The sequence below is a fragment of the Triturus cristatus genome, chromosome 1_2 (genome assembly GCF_964204655.1).
Source record: "Triturus cristatus chromosome 1_2, aTriCri1.1, whole genome shotgun sequence".
NCBI lineage: Eukaryota > Metazoa > Chordata > Amphibia > Caudata > Salamandridae > Triturus > Triturus cristatus.
Genome location: NC_140580.1, coordinates 300,112,006 through 300,134,859, shown reverse-complemented (window position 1 = coordinate 300,134,859; position 22,854 = coordinate 300,112,006).

Sequence of the window (22,854 nt, the reverse complement as noted above, 5' to 3'; positions counted from 1 at the left end):
CCAAGTTGGGTAGCTGGAGTGGGTGGGGGGAGGGCTGTTTGGGTGGTGGTAAGTTGCTTGAGTTGCAATGCTATGTTTTTTCTTGCTCTCCTTCCCCCTCTTCCCTTCTCCCCTCCTCTCTAGCCTTGGGCCTTCAGCTGACCGATGTTGCCCCTCTCCTGCCGCTCATGGATGTGAGGAAGTGCTGCGATGGTTGACTACTCCAATAGTACACACACCCTTAAGGCAATCACCTGGAATGTGCGGGACTGAATGATGGTAGAAAGGTATGCGGACATCTGTTTTTCACAAGTGCTACACCTGACAGGGGACAATTGTTCGCGCTTGCGTGTGGGGTGGATGGGTGAGAAATTTATAGCAGGGTACTCTAATTATACCAGGGGCACTGTCATAATCCTCAGGAGAGACTCCCATGGCCTACACACACCGCACTCTGCTATCCTCAGGGGCAATATGTAATGGTTGCTGAGATCCTTGGAGGGCATCCCGTCAGACTAGTCTCGGTATATGGTCACAATGTCCTCAGTTTTTTAGTGAAGTATGGCGGCTAGTTGAATCCTTGGGTCACGGTGCAATATTGTGAGGAAGAGATTTTAATGTGATCCTAAACCCTGAAGATGACCAATCAGGCGATTCGTGCCGGGCCCATGCGCGAGCTGTGGTGCAGCTTCAAGTGCTCATGGAAGACTATGGCTTGATTACCATCTGGTGTTGTCTACACCAGAATAAGAGAGAGGGAACCTGTGTCTCTTCTGCGGGCCCTACGTGGTCCAGAATCGATTACTGTCTCGTTTCCCGCAACGCGGACACCTTGGTCAGACATAATGCTCACCTTGCTCGCACCCTGTCGGATCATGCTCCTGTGCTGCCTCCAAGTGTAGGACCTACACTTGGAGGCTTCCAGCTGGCACCCTACGTGATCAGGTATTTCGGGAAGACCTTCAGGCTGCCATAGTGGAGTATTTTGAAATAAATTTTGTCTCTGAGGACTCCCCGTCAACGCTCTGGGAGGCTTTTAAGTCTGTTATTAGGGGCCAGTGTATAGCTAAACCGGCTGTAGTTTCTGCGCACATTGAGAAACGACTTGCGTCAACTTGAAAACGAGATACGTACACTTGAGTTGGACTACTCTGAGGCAGATCAAGGCAAAAATAATGGAATTTGAAGAGGCGGCCCAAAGAGAAACATACTACTTAGGGAGAGAGGCGCGAGCCCATCAATACGGCAAGGGTGACAGAGCCGTAAAAACTCTTCCTGGCCTGTTAACAAAACCATGGGCAAAAGGCTACATCAGTGAGCTGAGGGCGAGCAAGGACGAGACAGTGGTCGGGCAGGAGGTGGTTCAGGCAGAAATGCATTTTACTCCTCACTGTACGCCGCTCGCCAGCCAGCGGTACCCCCTGACTTGCTTCCCCTTTTTTAATCGATTGAATTGGTCTGGTTTAGCGATGCCCACCGGAAGTACTTGGATGAACCCTTTTCCGAAGAGGAGGTGATCGGAGTCATCCGGGCTATGCCAGGAGATAAAGAACCGGGGTTAGATGGGCTCACTACCGCCTTTTACAAGGAATTTGCGCCGCTCCTTGCGCCTCACCTCCTCAACATGTATGAGAACTTGCTGGAACAGGGTGCTCTCCCTCCATTCTTCCGTGAGGCACTCATCGTGACTATCCTCAAGCCAGACAAAGATCCACTACTGTGCGACTCTTATAGGCCACTATCAATGATAAACATCGATAACAAAATACTCGCAAAACTACTGGCCTTGCGCTTGCTCCCCTTGGTTCCCACAATACTCAGGCCTGATCAGTGTGGCTTCGTTTCGGGCAGAAGCACGGCTCACAACCTCCGCACCCTCTTCTCTGAGATGCAGGAGGTAGACCCTACCCTCCCTGCGGTTGCTGTTTTTTTTAGACGCAGCCAAGGCATTCAACACGCTTGAATGGCCTGACCTATTTGCGCTGCTTGCTCACATTGGCATGAGCCCAGCATTTCTTTAAAAAATTGCTTTACTATACACCACCCCCACAGCCAGATTACGGATAAATGGAGTAGTCTCCCCCCCCCCCGGTGAGGGTAGCCTGTGGCACTAGACAGGGATGTCCGCTTTCCCCCCTCCTCTTTGCCATCGCTATGGAGCCGCTGGCGGCCCGGCTGCGACAGTTTCATGCACAAAGAGGCCTTTATTTTACACCCAGGGTGATCCTTGCGTCCATATATGCGGATGATGTAACCCTTTATTTCCGACACCCGGCAATTAATCTCGGTCCCCTTATACGTGAGATCATCACATTCGGCGGCCTCTCAGGCATCAACATAAACTGGGGGAAATATACAATTTTCCCAGCCTAACGCTGACAAGCATCCGTTCCAGTCAGAATTTTCGCTGAAGTGGGAGGACTCCCCAGTGAAATACTTGGGCATATGAATCAGCAGGGACCATGAGGAGCTGTGGGGATATAACTACGGCAGGCTCATGGAGTGGTTGGAAAGCCGCTTGCCTCGCTGGAGGTTGCTCCCCCTCTCCTTGACTGGTTGTATTGCCATTGCCTAGATGGTGATACTACCCAAGTTCCTCAGCACTTTTGGCAACTTTCCGTTCCCTCTTGCAGTAGAATTCAAGAAGCGGCTCCGGTCCAACTTGATTTCTCTGGCCTGGGCGGGTGAACAGCCGCGGGTGGCCTGGGAGACTCTGACGCTCCCATTTGAGGGGGCCTGGGTGCGCCGGATATGGAGCTGTACCATTGCTGTGCTCAGGCCCAACTTACATCTCATTGGACATATCCGACCACGTTTATGGCCCACACGGCTCCTGAAAGTGACCAAGCGGACCCAGTCTGCTGCACATGGTGCTGTTCCAAACCCAGGGTTGCCCGCAGGCAAGGATTGTCACAGTTGGCTGCACGGTCTGGGCGTGGCAGCTGCTTTGTCACAGGGCGCGCCTGGACACTTTATTTGCACCTTCAGTACCGCTCACCAGACACCCGAGGCTGCCTTTTACAGCAGAGGCGGGGGTCTGTCAGCGGCTGCGTCGACTCCAGCCGCATACGATGGGGCGTACATTTCCTGACGACGTCTGGATGCCACATTGGGAGACGAACACACAGGCTTACTGGACAGGATGACATGTTATCAGCTGTGGGCAGCCATGCGGGCGTACTTCACGTCGTTCCCGATATCGCCTCCAACGTTTCACGTCCTGGAAGCGTTTTTGTCCAATCCCTCACCCCGCAAATGAATAACTCGCCTTTACTCTGGCATGCAGCGCAATTCCCCAAAAAGCGTACCCTTTGCCCAGCGACATTGGGAGGAAAGCCTGGGAGTATCCTTCGAAGAGAGTGTGTGGTCCTATTGCTGAGCGCAATCCAGAAATGTGTCGCCGAACTACAGGCTCAGACGTATTCATTTATATTTCTCTGTAGACTATACTGAACTCCTGTGTGGCTTTGCAGGGCTGGGCTGAGTGTGGAAGCGCGCTGTGCCCGATGTGGAGCACCTGAGGCCTCCTTCAAGCACCTGGCGTGGGAATGCTGTGAAATGGCGCGATATTGGGAATGTGTGTTTGATGCACTGGCTGAAATGCTGGACTGCAATATTGACCACACCACGTTAACAGCCGTACTGGGATATGTCAAAGACCTTCCTGCAGTTATTAGGAGACTTGCGGCTATAATGCTGTTAATGGCGAAGCAGCGTGTGGCGATCTGTTGGGGCCGCAGACGATGGCCTCAGAAGGATGATTGGCTTAGGGATGCAGCATTTTGTCACTCTCGGCTCTCTGAGTTCTGGGAACAAATGCGGTGCAAGCGCACCCTCAACAAGGCGACCCTGCACAGGCACCTGCAGCGGATGGGTAGGCGTGCTCCGAGAGCTCTGCGGCACGGGAGGGCGGCACCACGCCTGTCACAGCCTCGGGCTTCTGGTACTGAGTTAGCCAATATCCACAGGAGCGAAGCTGACGTCTGTCCTCTCCCCCGAGATACCTCACACCCCTGTTACTGAGCACAAGGTGGGTAGAATGGTACCTCTAGGGAGCGAAGAGACCGGAATGAGCCACCAGGGAACTTCAGGATTATCTGTAGTGAGGGATGAGCGATTCAGTAGAGAAGAAGAACCTACAGTAATACAAGAAGCAGAAAGGGGACAGGTTAGGACAAACACCTTATCTAACAGGCTATCATACTTCAATATAAGGCTGTATTGTGTACCCTCACACACTTACACAACAGATAGCTGAGGGGGGGCTTGAGTAGTTGGAATTGTCACAAGGAAAGGTAGTCCACGGCATACGTCTGCCTAGTACCCCATAACAAATGCTACATCCAGGACAAACGAAGATAGTACTCACAAAACATGGGAGAAGGTTTTCACTTATTCACAGCTCTTGGTAGATTCGTAGATAGGATGGTGAGCGAGGTTCCACTCACAAGGTCAATTACTCAACATCCGGCTGCAGAGACTTCACGATCGTCAGATCAACAGAGCCAAGGTTGTATCGAGAGCGAGCGTTCTCTCGCGAGCTTCAAAATGCTCCAAACACAAAAAACAAAAAAAGGACTCCGGATGTTGTCAGGATAGGAGGAGGAGGCGAGCAATACTTCTTGTTGCTTGTGAGTCTTTCCAGTGTGAAGGCAACGCGTCCGTGCTCCCACACGCTTGCCGGAAACAATCACAATATCTCACCGAGCGTCCTGACGCTCATGAAGGTACTAGAGACTGAAAGTTTGTAGCGCTTCCTCGCGCTATAGAATTCGGGTCTGACAGCAGCGCGGGATTGCGTTTGCTGCGAAAACAATAAAATAATAAAAAAAATAAAAAAAGCACACACAGCGCTACTCGCGCTTGGAAATGAGTCACTAGTTTGTGACGGTTAGCACATGCAAGCGCCTCCAAAGAACCAAGCTATATTCCAATAGCGCGACCTCGCGCCGAAGCAAGGTTTTGCAATCCACAGGTAGAATTCCTGTACCGTTTTCACGGAGGCAGGGTCTGTAGTAATCCAAGGCAAACAGGGCGTGGCCCAAGAAACAGGAAACAAAGCCAAGCACCGGGGATCTGTGGCTCCCAGCTTATAAGCTGAGCTTGTCAGCTGATTAAGTTGTAGTGCAGTATGGGAAGGCACACATGTTACATACCCTACTGATGCATTGTGGGCAGGGTAGTTCTTTCGTATACCATAGGAGTTCTACGCCGGAAGTCTACCGTCTAACAGTTCTCCCCCTAACGGCCTATTCATAGGTCGAGGCTTGGAGGGATGTCTAGCATGAAATCTCCTTACCAACATAGGGGCATGTATATTCTCAGCGGGTTCCCAAGTTCTATCTTCGGGGGTATACCCAACCCAGTCTATGAGATATTGTAGTTTCCCTCTGACTTTCCGTGAATCTAGGATACTTTTCACTTCATATTCTAGTTCTACTTCCACAACTATAGGAGGGGGTGGAGGTTCAGGGTAAGAGGAAGGGATGTAGGTTTTAAGTAAAGATGTATGGAAAACGGGATGGATCTGTATTTCAGGTGGAAGGTTTAACTTGACTGTCACAGGATTAACAACTCGAGAAATGGGGAAAGGCCCTATGTACCTGGGTTGCAATTTACGGGGACCTGGTAACTGGAGGTTTTTTGTGGACAGCCAAACCTGTTCTCCTTCGGTGTACTCTGGTGAAGGGCGTCTGTGTTTTTCAGCCTGTGTTTTCATTGCTTGTTTGGCTTCGAGCAGGGTTATTTTGGCTTGATCCCATATTGACTTGAGGCGAGTGTATTGCTCTGTAACAGCGGGCACATCACTGTGCTGGAGGGAAAGGGGCAGGAATTTAGGATGGTAGCCGGTATTAAAGAAAAAGGGGGAGACCTTGGAATCAAAATGCGAGGCATTGTTATACGCAAATTCAGTCAAAGGAAGGACCTGGAGCCAGTCAGTCGAGGTAGTGCTTATCAGACAACGGAGATACTGTTCTAGAGTCTGATTTGTTCTCTCCGTTTGTCCGTCCATTTGCGGATGGTAGGCCGTAGAGAGTTGATGATCTATATGAAGAGCCTTACATAACCCCTGCCAGAATTTGGACACGAACTGGGGGCCCCTATCAGTAACAATAACAGATGGTAAGCCATGTAACCGGACTACGTTGTCGATGAACACTTCAGTGAGGTCTCTGGCACTGGGTAGTTTTTTAAGGGGAATGAAATGTGCCATCTTTGACAACATATCGACTATCACCAATATAGTGGTAAATCCTCGTATGGGTGGAAGATCTGTGATAAAATCCATGCTAATGGAAGCCCAAGGTGTATCGGGATTAGGCAGGGGCTGTAACAGGCCAGCAAAAGCACAGTGTGAGGTTTTCTGTCGTGCACATGTTGGACAGGCCTTGACAAACTCATCGATGTCTTGGGTCATACCTTTCCACCAAAACCATCGCTGGCACGTTAGTAAGGTTTTTGCTCCTCCAGGATGGCCTGCCAAGGGCAGGGCATGACACCATTTCATGATTGAGTCACGGGTTTCTCTTGTAGGTATAAATAGACGGTGCTCATGATAGAACAGTCCATTCACTACTGTGTTGGAAGGGTCTGTTAACCATTTCTCCCTATCAAGCGTAGAGAAGGCCTTAGTTAATTGGGATGCAAAAGAGTCAACTGTGCTGTTAGCAGCTACGATCTTGTTTCCGGGGATGATAGGCATGGGAGATTCTTCTATGTATTTATGACTTTTCCCTAGGCGCGACAAGGCATCCGCCTTACCTTGTTGTGAGCCCGGGCGAAAGGTAATTATGAAATCCTATTCCGAAAAGAAAGAGACCCATCGCATTTGTCTAGGAGTGAGGTCTCGGGCAGACCTAAAGAACTGAAGATTCCGATGATCGGAGAAAATGGTGATAGTATGAGGTGATCCTAAAAGGTAATGTCGCCATTCTTGAAAGGCCATCTTAATGGCCAAGAGTTCCCTTTCTCCAACGGCGTAATTTTGTTCTGCTCGTGACAAGGTTTTAGAGAAGTAGGCTACAGGATGGAGAGTACCTGATTGGGAATCACGTTGCGAAAGAACTCCCCCAACTGCATACTGAGAAGCATCTGCCTCTACATAGTAGGGCTGTGTTTCATCTGCATGACGAATGATAGGAGCAGAAGTGAACTTACTCTTCAACTGTTGGAAAGCTCGCTCGGCGTCAGCATTCCACTCATAGGAGACTCCCTTCTTTAACAACCGAGTTATGGGTGTCACTATATCAGAGAAGTGATAAATGAATCTCCGATAGAAATTGGCGAATCCTAAAAAGGATTGCACATCTTTGACAGTCTTAGGGCTACACCATTTAGTGATAGCTGTTATTTTAGCAGGGTCCATGTGTATGCCTTTGGGGGAAATAACAAAACCTAAGAATTCCACTCTTTGGACATGAAAATGGCATTTGTCCAGCTTAGCAAACAGGTGGTTGTCTTGTAACCGGTGTAAAACTAATTTAACATGTTTTACATGTTCTTGGGCATTCTGGGAGTAGATCAAGATATCATCAATGTAGACGATAACAAAAACGTCCAAATTCTCTCCTAAAGTTTCATTCACGAAGAATTGAAATGCGGCAGGGGCATTGCATAGGCCAAAGGGCATAACACAATACTCGAACAGCCCGAATTTTGTACGGAAGGCCGTCTTCCACTCATCTCCCTCTCTAACGCGGATTAAATGATAGGCCCCCCTAAGATCCAGCTTCGTAAAGATCTTGGCCTTCCGCACCTGATCTAACAGAGTAGAGATGAGTGGAAGAGGGTACTTATTTTTTATTGTCACCTTGTTCAATGCCCTGTAGTCCAGGCAGGGTCTTAAACCACCTTCGCGTTTTGGAATAAAAAAAAATAGGGGAGGAAACTGGGGAAGTGGAATGACGGTAAACCCTTTTTGTAACATGTCTTGTAGGTACTCATGGAGGTATTTATTTTCCGGTTCCGTAAGAGCATACACCCTACTGACAGGAAGCTGGGCACCTGGTACCAAATCAATCCTGCAGTCGTAGGACCGATGAGGGGGCAAGGCTACTGCTCGTGCCTCATCAAATACGCCTGCAAACTCCTCATAGTCCGGGGGTAGAGCGGAGGTATCTGGAAGAGACAAAGCACAACTTAACGAAGTGTGCCAATGGGTAGTGTCATGGTAACAATGCGTCAAGCAGTATGATGAACGAAGCGTGACTTTTCTAGCAACCCAATCAATGAGAGGATTGTGTAATTGAAGCCATGGGACTGCCAGAATGGCGCCAAAACTCGGGGCATCGATTAAGTCAAAGTTAATAAGTTCTGTATGTCCGTTATCACACATCATCCTAAGATTAGGGGTTTGATATGTGATGAGACCAGAGGACAATTCTGTCCCGTCCACCGCTCTTACCTTTTCAGGTTGAGTTTTAGGGACGAAGTCTATTCCTAGTGTCTTAGCCAAAGAGATATCCAGAAAATTTCCGGTAGCACCTGAATCTAACAATATGGACATAGTTTTACTATGCTGAGAAGGTAGTAAAACTACAACCGAGATAGTGAAATGTTTCGGTACAAGAGCCAAGGTATTCGCCAAGAAATGAGAGATCTGTCCAGTAATTGGACTTGGAAGAGCGATCTCTAAACTGTCAAAGTCCGTTAGTTTTCCGACAGCGCCGCTGCCCCCGTCCTGAGTGCTGTGTTTTTTTTAGGAGGTTTTGGTTTAACAGGACATTCCCTAGCGAAATGACCACTCTTGCCACAGTACAAGCATAGATTCAATCTTCTACGCTTTTCACGTTCTTCAGCAGATAGTGGGCCCCTCACACCCCCTATCTGCATGGGTTCACTGGTATCCTTAACTTCTTTCTTCTCGCTTCTAGCAAGCAAAAGACAGGTATAATCACTCTTGGACTTTTTTCCTTTTCTTTCCGCTAATCTATGGTCCAATTTAACGACTAGATCCATGAACGAAGGACAGTCCTCAGGGGGATCCACTATTTGTGACAAAATGTCCTTTAGCTCATCCCTTAGACCCCTGTAAAACAAAGAAGTTCTTTTTTCCTCAGGCCATTGCGTTTCGGTCACTAACCTATTAAAGGTGGTGATATACGTCAACAGATCTTTAGATCCTTGTTTAAGACTCAATAATTCATTATCACTCGCTTGCATGTAGAAGTGACGAGCAAAAAGACTTCTCATTCTTTCTTTGAATCTAGAGAGGTCATACAATATGCGGTCATCGTTCTCTACAAGAGGCACTGCCCAGAGAGCTGCATTGCCACTGAGATAGGAAATAATAAAGGCTATTTTCGCCGCATCATCCGGGAAGGAGGCTGCCCTACATAGGAACTGGAGATGGCACTAGTTCATGAATATCCCATACTTGCTGCTATCCCCACTACATCTTTCTGGCATAGCTAAAGGGGTCTGGGGGGGAGTCACTACTGTTACGTTCACTGGGGCGGGGGAAGAAACCACATTAGTAGAGACAGAAGCAGAAGAAGGGACCTGGAAATGTGCAGGATGGATATAACTCCTCTTGAATTTAGGTATAGTGTCATGTGCTTTATCTTCCAACTGTCTTTGTGTTTTTAGTACCTCTAACTCAGAGACCAGCCGCTGATTTTCTCCTCTCAGTGAACTAAGCTCTGCTTGTAAATTTGCTACAACTGCAGCTAACTCACTCATGGAGGTTGGCGGGGTAGTAAGGGACAATGCATTATCCATAAGGGCATCAAAAGAGGCGCCCTTATCCATCTTCGCTCGGGGGATATAACAACCGTGGGCTTGGCTTTTCTGTCGCGGCCTCGGGCTTCTGGTACAGAGTTAGCCAATATCCACAGTGGCGAAGCTGACGTCTGTCCTCTCCCCCGAGATACCTCACACCCCTGTTACTGAGCACAAGGTGGGTAGAATGGTATCTCTAGGGAGCGAAGAGACCGGAATGAGCCACCAGGGAACTTCAGGATTATCTGTAGTGAGGGATGAGCGATTCAGTAGAGAAGAAGAACCTACAGTAATACAAGAAGCAGAAAGGGGACAGGTTAGGACAAACACCTTATCTAACAGGCTATCATACTTCAATATAAGGCTGTATTGTGTACCCTCACACACTTACACAACAGATAGCTGAGGGGGGGCTTGAGTAGTCGGAATTGTCACAAGGAAAGGTAGTCCACGGCATACGTCTGCCTAGTACCCAATAACAAATGCTACATCCAGGACAAACGAAGATAGTACTCACAAAAAATGGGAGAAGGTTTTCACTTATTCACAGCTCTTGGTAGATTCGTAGATAGGATGGTGAGCGAGGTTCCACTCACAAGGTCAATTCCTCAACATCCGGCTGCAGAGACTTCACGATCGTCAGATCAACAGAGCCAAAGTTGTATCGAGAGCGAGCGTTCTCTCGCGAGCTTGAAAATGCTCCAAACACAAAACACAAAAAAAGGACTCCAGATGTTGTCAGGATAGGAGGAGGAGGCGAGCAATACTTCTTGTTGCTTGTGAGTCTTTCCAGTGGGAAGGCAACGCGTCCGTGCTCAAACACGCTTGCCGGAAACAATCACAATATCTCACCGAGCGTCCTGACGCTCATGAAAGTACCAGAGACCGAAAGTTTGTAGCGCTTCCTCGCGCTATAGAAGTCGGGTCTGACAGCAGCGCGGGATTGCGTTTGCTGCGAAAACAATAAAATAATTTAAAAAAATTAAAAAGCACACACAGCGCTACTCGCGCTTGGGAATGAGTCACTAGTTCGTGATGGTTAGCACATACAAGCGCCTCCAAAGAAGCAAGCTATATTCCAATAGTGCGACCTCACGCCGAAGCAAGGTTTTGCAATCCACAGGTAGAATTCCTGTACCGTTTTCACAGAGGCAGGGTCTGTAGTAATCCAAGACAAACAGGGCGTGGCCCAAGAAACAGGAAACAAAGCCAAGCACCGGGGATCTGTGGCTCCCATCTTATAAGCTGAGCTTGTCAGCTGATTAAGTTCTAGTGCAGTATGGGAAGGCACACATGTTACATACCCTACTGATGCATTGTGGGCAGGGTAGTTTTTTCATATACCATAGGAGTTCTACGTGGGAAGTCTACCGTCTAACAACGCCTAGTCACACCACCCTTTTCAGCTTATATTGGCATGCAGTCTAAGCTTCTAACTGTATTGTTGCTCTTTCCTCGGTTGTGGCAAATGCTTGCTGTTTGTGTTTGTTAAACCGCTAAATAAAACAAAAAAACATTAAAAAAATACATTCACAAAGTGGGATGTGTTTCTAATCACAGAATGTCCCAAATATGCTTAAAAGTGGAATCGCAAGCTATTTGTCTCCGAGCCATGCAGTTTCTCTCATCAGCACCTCTCCAGTGGCGGCTCCTCTGCTAACTGCCCTTAAAGCATTGAAAAAGGGAAAAATACAATGATAATAACAAGGTTATTATCATTTTATTTTCATTGCTGCTGGGCTGGATTAGGGAGGCGCTGGTGGCTCGGAAGAGGAGGAGTGGACTGTGCACACTAAGGGGTCGATTAGGATGGCGGGCGGACCTGAGTCAGCCCGCCATCCTCGCGGTAATGGGACCGGCCGCCAGACATGCGGCGGTCCCCACCGTGAATTAAGATGCGACCGCCACCCTGGCAGTCGCATTCCGCAGTTTAACATTGCGGCGAGTTCTGCTGCTGTATTGTCAAATTGCCATGTTGTGCATTTCCATGCAGATCGTGGCAGGCACCGCGCAGTGCCTGCCACCTTGTGCATGGAAATGGAGGGGGGTACCATGGGTACCCCCCAAGTGCACCCCCCACCCCCCCGGGAACCCGCAACGGGCCCCCAAAGCAACTCCCCACCAGCCTTTCCATGGCGGCATCGCAGCCCGCCATCGTAATCAGCTCCTAAGTGTGCATGACTGCTTGGCTGGCTGTCTTGGCCCGGCCAAACAGTCATGCACAATTTGCATATTCCCTACCAGGCTGTAGTGGACAGCCTGGTAGGGAATATGCACAGGCTACCTGTCCCCATCTGAGTGCCGATCCACGGCGCTCAGACCAAACACAACGCTGCATGCAGCGTTGTGATTGTCTTAGGGGAGCCAACCTCAACACTGCATTGCAGTGTGATTGGCTATGGGGAGCCTGGGTGCTTCCTGGTTCCGGGACCCTGAGGAGAGACGCGGTGGGTGACAGGAGGTAAGTGTTTTTTTAAAATATATTTTTAAATCCCCGTCCCCCGTCCACCCTCCTCACCAACCTCGTTCCCTACCAGCCGCTACTACACTTCTCCCCCTTTTTCCACAAGGGCAGTTCAAACATGAATGGCAAAATATCCTAGTTTGCAAATGTTTTCCACATAATTATGGCTCTGCCATATTTGCCACATAATACATCATCTGCTGCATAATCTGACAATGTTAACTAAATAATTGTAGCTCAAACAGATCAAAAGTTACCAAACAATGTGACTTGTGTTGCTGCGAAGTGGAGGGTCCTTGACCCTGTCCCTCATGGGAACAGTCCAGCCTGAACGGCCAAGCCATGTCTTCCCTGGACCGGAATCAAGCATCCTAGGACCGGTTTCGGGGTTTCACCCCTCTTCAGCCAAGATAGCTTGACTCCAGTGGCGTAGTGAGCACGGGACCCACGTCAGGGCATACCCTTCCCACATAGGGCGAACAGCAAAACACACAAGATGATGGGCGGAATGTTGCACATTGGCAATACACTCACCCCCAGTCACAGATCTGGGTTTAATCCATTGTTATTTTGCTCACCACGCCACCCCAGTTCAGACATGGCCATATGCAAATCAGTCTTGACCCTGTCCCTCATGGGAACAGTTCAGCCCGAACTGCCAAGCCAGGTCTTCCCTGGACCGGAATCAAGCATCCTAGGACCGGTTTCGGGGTTTCACCCCTCTTCAGCCAAGATAGCTTGACTCCAGTGACGTACTGAACACGGGACCCACGTCTGGGCATACTCTTCCCACATAGGGCGAACAGCAAAACACACAAGATGATGGACGGAATGTTGCACATTGGCAAAACACTCACCCCCAGTCACAGATCTGGGTTTAATCCATCGTTATTTTGCTCACCACGCCACCCCAGTTCAGACCTGGCCATATGCAAATCAGTCTTGACCCTGTCCCTCATGGGAACAGTCCAGCCCAAACTTCTGCATTCTGTCCATCAACTGTTGTTTTTGCATTTGTCGCCCCGAGTGGGACGGGTATGCTCAGACGTGAGTCCCGTGCTCTCCATGCCACTGGAATCAAGCTATCCTGGCTGAAGAGGGGTGAAACCACAAAACCAGTCCTAGGATTCTTGTTTCCAGTCCAGGGAGGACCTGGCTTGGCAGTTCGGGCTGGACTGTTCCCATGAGGTACAGGGTCAAGACTGATTTGCATATGGCTGGGTTCAAACTGGAATGGCATGGTGAGCAAAAAAACGATAGATTTAGGCCCAGATCTCTGTACTGGGGTGAATGTATGACATTGTTCTGCATTCTGTCCATCAACTGTTGTTTTTGCATTTGTCACCCCGAGTGGGACGGGTATGCTCAGACGTGAGTCCCGTGCTCTCTATGCCACTGGAATCAAGCTATCCTGGCTGAAGAGGGGTGAAACCCCGAAACCGGTCCTAGGATGCTTGTTTCCAGTCCAGGGAGGACCTGGCTTGGCAGTTCGGGCTGGACTGTTCCCATGAGGTACAGGGTCAAGACTGATTTGCATATGGCTGGGTTCAAACTGAAATGGCATGGTGAGCAAAAAAACGATGGATTTAGGTCCAGATCTCTGTACAGGGGTGAATGTATGACATTGTTCTGCATTCTGTCCGTCAACTGTTGTTTTTGCCCTAATTAAAGAAGGCACCTTGCACCAGTCCAAGCGACCCTTATGATATATGAGGTCAAAGATATGAAAAAACAAAATGAGTCCACTCAGAATTTGCAAAATGAAGTGCTAACCTTCCAGAAAGTGACTAAACCCAAGTGAACCGTTTGATTACTAGCATGGGAAAGCAATAACGTTTTTAAAAATAACCCTCACCCACCAAAAGGTCCCTTGGTGGCATGCTTAATCATCGGGTTCTTCCCGCCCCGCTGTGGGACGGGGCATGCTACGCCCTACAAATACGTGGGAGCACTTTGGAGTGAAGTAAACTATGTGTATTGGTGTGAGAGTTGAAGGGTCAGGAATGAGTGAGTTTAAAAAATACCTGGCTTTCTGGAAAAACTAAACTTTAATGCTCCCTGTAGCTGGTATTGATAGAAAATGGGGAAAGAAGGAAGGAAAAAAGCTTTAATGTGCAGCTCCCTCGCTGGTTGACATGTTTCGAAGCCTACCCCTAAGCTTCTTCTTCAGGACCAAATACAGTGATCCCTGTTACTACTCTGACTAATGCCTAGTGCTGTTAGCCTATTAGGTATTTCGGATTAATATACTTCTGTGCAAGACATTCATTTGATACCTACTTATTTAATAGAGTGAATATACAATTTCTTAATTTTGACAATATTATAGGATTCCTAATTGGACCCCATGAGCATCAACACGGAAGGGGAGGAGCGCTTGTAGTCAAACACTCGTCAAAGCATCTCTCTCACCCATAGAGCAATGCCTGCCCGTGGTGCCACTAATTAAAGTGTTATGTTATTTATGCTTATAGAGCGCTTGATTACCCTAGGGTGTCCTGGCGCTAAGCACTGATTACTTGAGGAGTGTAAGGCCTAAAAGTGAGAAAAGAACCATGTCTTAAAACCTTTCCGAAAAGAGATAAGATCTGGAGCATTTCTCAGTTGGAAAGGCAGTTCATTCCAAGCCTTAGAGGCACAATGAACAAAACTTCTGCCTCCCCAGTTTGTCTTCTTAAAAGGGGGAGTTATTACTCGTTTGGACCCAGTTGACCTTAGTGTTCTCATGGTATATCTCAAACAGAACTTGGATTTAAGGAACTCAGGACCTGTTCCATTCACAGCTTTAAAGACAACACAAAGGGCTTTAAAGCGAGATATTAATAAAACTGGAAGCCAATGCAATTTCTTAAGTTCTCCCTTAACTGAGACGAACCTGGATGTTCCGGTCAGCAATCTAGCTGCCGCATTCTGGACCACTTGCAACCTGTTCAGATGTTGTTTTTGAATATTAAGATATAAACTGTTGCAGTAGTCGAGACGCGACATTATGAGTGCCGTCACCACAGTCCTCAGGCTCCTCTCAGACAGCAAGAACCTAATTTTCTTGATTATTCTGAGGACCATGAAGCATGCAGAAGTCACCATGCTCACTTGGTCCCCCATGGTGAGTTTATTGTCCACCACAATACCAAGATTCTTGACTTTTCTTGATGGTACAGGACACAAGCCAAGATCCTCTGGCCACAACTCTGGTGTCCACACCCGTGGATTATTGCCAAATTTTAAAACCTCTGTCTTAGCCGAGTTAAGCTTTAGACAATTGGCGGACATCCAGGTTGAAATGGATCCCATACAGTCATGGAAGCGATCGCCTGCCTCCTTTTCCGCTTCCTCCGTCGGCGACAACACAATTTGTGTGTCATCAGCATAAGAGGTGAGCTGGAACCCAAAGGACCTAATGATACCAGCCAGGGGTGCCACATAGATGTTAAAAAGCGTGGGGCTAAGAGCTGAGCTCTGGGGCACCCCACACGGCAGTGAAAAAGGTTCTGAGATGTTACCATCTAGGAGGTCTACAGTTTGTGACCTGTCCGTCAGGAACGATTTAAACAGTTTCCAGGCCGAACCACTTATACCTATTTCAGATAGCCGGTTAAGCAGTACCATGTGATGAACCGTATCAAAGGCCGTGGATAGGTCTAATAGGATCAACATCGCATTCCCTCCCCTATCCGCGGCCTCTCTGATTTCCTCCGTAGATTTTAACAGAGCCAATTCAGTGCTATGAAAAGCTCTGAACCCATATTGCGATGGATCCAAGGAATTAGTAGAAATAAGGAAATCACTGAGTTGGCTATTCATTGCTTTTTCCAACAATTTGGCTGGCAGGGGAAGTCTAGAGATTGGTCGATAGTTATTAGGGTCCTTGGGATCCAGTGACTGTTTCTTCAATAATGGAAGAACGGAAGCTTTTTTCCATATTTTTGGGAAAATTCCAGATGAAAAAACAACATTAAGCAAGGGAGTAAGTGCGGTACAAATAATATCAGGGATTTGCTTAATAATCCAAACTGGACAAGGGTCACTGGGAGCACCAGATTTGATGCAGTTCAACAGTTTCAGTGTGTCTAACCTCTCCAGGGGGGGTAAAATGATCAAATGTCATCTCTGGAGGACGTGAACTTTCCAATTCTTTTATATTAAGATTGGTCTGGTTTATGTTAATCAAACCAATCAGAGATGAAAATATAGTCTCTATTTTCGACTTAAAAAATTCTGCAATTTTATTGCAGAAATCAGGAGCATCGTGATTCTTGGGCATATTGGGACTAGACAGTTTAATGACAGTTTTAAAAAGTTCTTTAGAATTGGATTTGGCCTTAGTTATTTGTAATGAGAAATACTCTTTCTTTGCTTCTGTTAGAACCGGCGGTCTCTAGTTGGCAGAGGTATACACTTCTGACAAATAGGGACCAACCAACTCTAGTCAGGGCAAGGGGATTACACACTCAGATAACCCCTGCTACCCCCTTGGTAGCTTGGCAGAGCAGACAGGCTTATCTCAGAGGCAGTGTGTTAAGCATTTATGACCACATACAGTGATAAAGTGAATACACTACAGATGGACACGACACCGAAGTTATTATAAAAATAGGATCTTTATATAAGGTTTAGCACAAGACCAAATAACGACAAAAATATACCACAGTCGTAATAAATACTCTTTGGAAGGAAAAATAATAGTTCAAGTAAGGTTTCTTCTTGGCAAATAGTTCTTTAGCAAAGTATTCTTCTGAGCACAGTTCTTTGGCAACAATGTAACCCCCACAGGAGTCACACGACGTCGAGTCTACAGATTCCCAAGGTTCGGCGTCGACCGCGAGGAGCGCTACGTCGAGCCTGGAGTCGCAACAGACCCCACAAGTACAGTACCTTGAGAAACGGAGAAAACGATGATCCACGGCGTCGAGATGTCGGCGTCGAGGTCGGCGTCGATCGTGCCTCGGAGTCGGGTCAATCCGCAGCGGCGTCGAGGGATGTCGGGCCGGAGCAGCGCTCACGGCGTCGAGACGGGCGTCTAGTCGATGCGATCAGCAGCGGCGTCGGGACGGGGTCGCTTGGAGGCAGAGCCGATACTCACTCCTCACTGGCGTCGATACCGGCGTCGAGACGGGGTCACTTGGAGCCGGGGCCGATACCCACTGCTCACTGGCGTTGCTGCTGGCGTCGAGACTGCAGATTTCCCCTTGTGTACTGGAAACAACACTTTCCAGCAATTCAGCAAATGGTGAAGTCTTTTGGCCCTGTGACTTCAGCAGGAGACTGGCACTCTTCCAGTCCTTGGAGATTTCCTAGCAAGTGTTCAGAGAGTACACACCAAGTTCCTCTCTCCTTGTTCCTTGGCAAAAATAAAGAAGCAGCTTTCAGGTTCCTCCACAGCAAAACAGCACTCTGGCAGAAAGGGGAGGCAAGTCCTTAGATCAGCAGGCTTCTTGTCCTTGGTACAGGTTTCCTTGTCAGAAGTGATCTGAGTTCTTGGTTCAGGGGTCCTTCTCTTATACCCCTTTTTCCCTTTGTTCCCTTTGTCCAAGCAGGGCGATTCCCACCATCTCAGGTTTGTTGTGGGTGTTGCCAGGCAGAGGCACCTGGCCTATTCACTGAGCAGGGCAGAGTCCTCAGCCGCCCAGCAGGAGGCGGAGCCAGTATTGTCACTGGCAGGAGCAGGGCTATCAGTCGCCCAGCAGGAGGCGGAGCCTGTATTGTGTCAGGCAGGGCAGGCTACTCTTCCCTCACTCTATGTGTAAACGCCCCATTCACCCCACACTGACTCACTCAGACCTCTGGGGCCACCCAGCCCCTGACACACACACCAAACCAGCAGAGACCGGTAGATAGTTGGACAAGAAAATAGCCACTTTCTAAAAGTGCTATTTTCAAACATAGAATTTAAAAACCATCCATCCTAAAGGGTGTGTTATTAAATTCTGAGTTCAGGGATACTAAACTTGACTTGCTACCATGCTCCCTGAGTCAGATAGATTATAATGGAGTTAATAATCAGTCTGCCCAGTCTGGCCTATTGGAGGCAGGTAGCCCTTCAATAGTGAAAAACGAAAATGGCTGTGATTCACTATTAGGTCATGCCACACACATCAGGGCATGACCTACCTTTTACCAACAATGCACCCTGCCCTAGGGCCTACCATAGAGGTGTCCGAAATGTGGCAAAGTGAAGGTTTAGAGACTGGTAAGTAGGTTTCCTTACCAAGTCGACATGGCAGTCAGGGACTGCACGCAGGCGCTGCGGTGGCAGGCCTGAGTCACATTTTACACGCTGCTTCTGTGGGTGGCACAACCAGTGCTGCAAGCCCACCAGCAGCAGTTAACTTACACGCCCTTGGCACACACAGTGCACTAGACTAGGGACTGAACAGTAAGTCAACCAAGCCAATCATGGTAACACCAATCAATGTAACAATTTAACATAGGGAGCACTTGCACTGTGGCACTGATCAGCAGTGGCACAGTGCCCAAAGCAATAATCCAGCAAAAACATCGTAAACAGAGGAGGCAAACAGAAAAAAATGGAGGAGAGACTCATGCCAATGATGCCAGGTCTAACACGTGTCCCCTCCAGCTGAAATGTGGGGAGAACTACCCTTCACCCAGGGAGTCCTCATCACTAAGGCGGAAAAATCTGGACAGACCATCAGCATTGGCGTGATCTGTACCAGGGCGGTGTTCCACCGTAAAGTCCATCCCCTGTAGGGAAATGGACCACCTCAACAGCTTTGGGTTCTCACCCCTCATCTGCATTAACCATCTGAGGGGCCTGTGGTCTGTCTGAACCCGGAAGTGAGTCCCAAACAGGTAGGGTCTTAGCTTCTTCAGCGCCCAGACCACAGCAAATGCCTCACGCTCTATCGCACTCCACCTTTGTTCCCTGGGAAGTAACCTCCGGCTGATGAAGGCTACAGGTAAGTCTCGGCCCTCCTCATTCATCTGTGCCAGAACAGCCCCCACACCATGCTCTGAAGCGTCTGTCTGGACAATGAATTCTTTTGAAAAGTCGGGTGCCTGGAGGACCGGTGCTGTACACATTGCAGTTTTCAGGGTGTCAAAGGCGTTCTGACAGGCGTCAGTCCAGATCACAAGTCTCGGCTGCTTCCTGGAAGTCAGCGAGGTCAAGGGGTGCACAATGTTGCCATACCCCTTGACAAACCTCCTGTAGTAACCCGTGAGACCCAAGAAGGCTCTCACCTGAGTCTGGGTTTTGGGCGGTTCCCAAGCCAGGATGGTATCTATCTTGGGTTGCAGGGGGGCCACCTTGCCGCTCCCTACTTGGTGCCCCAAGTACACCACTGAACCCTGCCCAATCTGGCACTTACTAGCCTTGATTGTGAGGCCTGCTCTGCGCAGGGCCAACAACACTTCCTGGAGGTGGCGCAAGTGTTCCTCCCAGCTGGCGCTGAACACTGCTATATCGTCCAGGTAGGCGGCGCTGAAATCTTCCAGCCCGGCCAATACCTGGTTAACCAACCTCTGGAATGTGGCAGGGGCATTCTTCATCCCAAAGGGCATCACACGGAACTGGTAGTGCCCATCTGGTGTGGAGAATGCAGACCTCTCTTTTGCCCCATCAGTCAAGGCGATCTGCCAGTACCCAGACGTTAGATCAAACGTACTAAGGTACCGGGCAGCCCCCAACCGATCGATGAGCTCATCAGCTCTGGGGATGGGGTGCGCGTCAGTCTTGGTGACCGAATTGAGTCCTCGGTAATCCACGCAGAACCGAAGTTCTGGTGAAGCACCAGGCGCGGCAGCCTTTGGGACCAAGACCACTGGGCTGGCCCAAGGACTGCTAGAGGACTCAACCACCCCTAAGGCGAACATCTTGGAGACCTCCTCCTTGATGTATGCTCTGACCTTGTCAGTCACCCTGTAGGCCTTGTGCCTCACAGGAGTGCTGTCCCCAGTGTCCACATCATGGACACACCACTGAGTGACACCAGGGATCAAGGAGAACAGATCAGGGAATTGTACCAACAGATGGCGACAATCTTGCTGCTGCTCAGGGGTCAGTGTGTCAGAGAGGACAACACCATCCACTGACCCATCTTTTTCTTTTGCACACAGGAGGTCAGGAAGAGGCTCACTCTCCTCCTCCATCCCAGCATCTGTGGCAAGGAGCATGCCCACTTCGGACCTTTCTAAGTGGGGCTTTAACCGGTTGACATGCAGGACCCTTAAGGGGTTCCTGGGAGATTTCAAGTCTACCAAGTAGGTGACATCGCTCTTCTTCTCCACAACCTCAAACGGTCCAGTCCACCTGTCCTTGAGCGCACAAGGTTCCACAGGGGCCATGACCCAAACTTTTTGACCAGGTTGAAGCTCAACCAGAGTGGCATTCTGATCGTACCACCGCTTCATCTCTTCCTGGCTGGCCTCCAGATTTGCCTGAGCAAGATCTCTGAAGCGCCGAGTCTGGTTCCTAAAGGCCAGCATGTAACTATATACATCCTGGGGAGGTTTCCTGGGAGATTGCTCCCAGCCTTCTTTGACCAGACTCAAAGGTCCTCTTACCGGGTGACCATACAAAAGCTCAAAGGGGCTGAACCCTAGAGACTTCTGTGGCACCTCACGGTAAGCAAACAGCAGGCATGGCAAGAGGACATCCCATTTACGCCTCATTGGTTCTTCAAGACCCATGATCATGCCTTTTAGGGTCCGGTTGAATCTCTCAACCAGCCCATTACCTTGAGGGTGGTAAGGAGTGGTAAACTTGTAGGTTACCCCACACTCCTTCCACAGAGACTTCATATAATTCGAAATGAAGTTGGTGCCCCGGTCTGACACCACCTCTCTGGGGAACCCCATGCGGGAGAAAACACCCATCAGTGCCCGTCCCACCACGGGGGCCGTCACTGTGCGGAGAGGGATGGCTTCCGGGTACCGGGTGGCATGGTCCACCAAGACCAGGATAAACCTGTTGCCCATGGCTGTCTTGGGGTCCAGTGGCCCCACAATGTCAATTCCCACTCGCTCAAAGGGGGTACTGACGACGGGAAAAGGTTGGAGGGGAGCCTTCTGCTTCCGCCCACTTTTCCCACTTGCCTGGCAAGTTTGACAGGTCCTACAATGGATATCTGAATCCCTTCTCATCTGGGGCCAATAAAAATGGGTGACAAGCCTGTCATAGGTCTTGTCCTGCCCCAGATGTCCAGCTAACGGAACGTCATGAGCCAACCCCAGTAGGAAGGCTCTGAAGCGCTGGGGTACCACCAGCACACGGGCTGACCCAGGTTCAGCAGCCTTAGGCTCGCTATACAGGAGGTCGTTCTCCCAGTAGACCCAATGTGATCCTGACTGATCACCTGTCGTTTGGGCTGAGGCCTGCTGCCTCATACCCACAAGAGAAGGGCACACTTTCTGTTCAGCACAAAATTCCTCCCTGGAGGGACCACCATCCTGCTGCCAATGGGTCAGCTCGGGCAGGTCTCCCAGTTCGGCCACTTGTTCTCCTGTCGGTTCCAGGGCATCCCCCTCAGGGTCTGCTCCCTCCTGGACCGCGGGAACAATGGGGGACGGTTTCCCGCGCCCCCTGCCTCTTCTCTTCACGGTTGGGACCTGGGCCATACTTTCAGGCTCCGGGCCCCCATCAACACCCTTACTGACTGACATGGACCGGGTGGTCGCACACACCCACTCAGGCAGACCCAACATTTCCAGATGCGCTTTTCTCTCCACCTTAGCCCAAGGGGAGTCCTCCAGATCATTGCCCAAGAGACAATCAACAGGCATGGCGGGCCTCACAGCAACCTGAAGAGTACCTGAGACCCCCCCCCACTCAAAGGGAACTTGAGCTACCTCACACTGACTCTGTGAGTTGTCAGCAGCTACAACGGGGTAGAATGCATGCGGGACCACCTGCTCTCTGGACACCAAGTGACACTTGACAGCTGTCACACTCGCTCCGGTGTCTCTGAGAGCTTCCACCCTATGGCCATTAATGGTCACCCACTGCCTATATTTCTTAGTGTTACTAGGCAGAGGGGTTGGAGGGACCATTTCCACGTCTCCTAAAGAGACCAGGGACATTTCTGCGGGACCCCACCCACCGGGGGCACCCATCTCATCCCCTCCCAGGGCTACACTCGCTACCTGACGAGGGGGTGCACGCGGCGGTGCATTCGAATCCTTCATGGGACACTGGGGATCATAATAACGGTGTCCCACCTGCTTACAGGCATAGCAGGTCATGGGGCCCCTGTGAACAGGTTTACCTGTCGGGGCCTCTGACTTCTTTACAGGGGGAGGCTGGGAACCCTTCCCTTGGTTCCCTTGGGGACTACTTTGGGGCCCTTTCTGAAACTCCCTCTGTTTACCCCTGTCCCCCCCACTCTTCTGCTGGGGACCCTGCCCACCTTTGGCTGAGTCTCCCACTGGACCCTTGTGGACCCTGGTACTGACCCAGCGGTCCGCCTCCTCAGCAAGTTTTCTAGGGTTAGATAGCTTGCTATCAACAAGGTGCTGGCGTAGCTCTGGAAAACAGTTATTAGACAAGTGCTCCCAAGCAAACAAATCATAAAGAGCATCATAACTATCAACCTTGCTACCCTTTATCCAACCATCCATGGTTCTGCAGAAAAAAGACACATATTCAACCCACGTAGTACCAGGCAACTTCTTACATTCTCTAAAGGTTTGTCTGTACTTTTCTGGAGTTAAGCCATATCTCAGCATTAAAG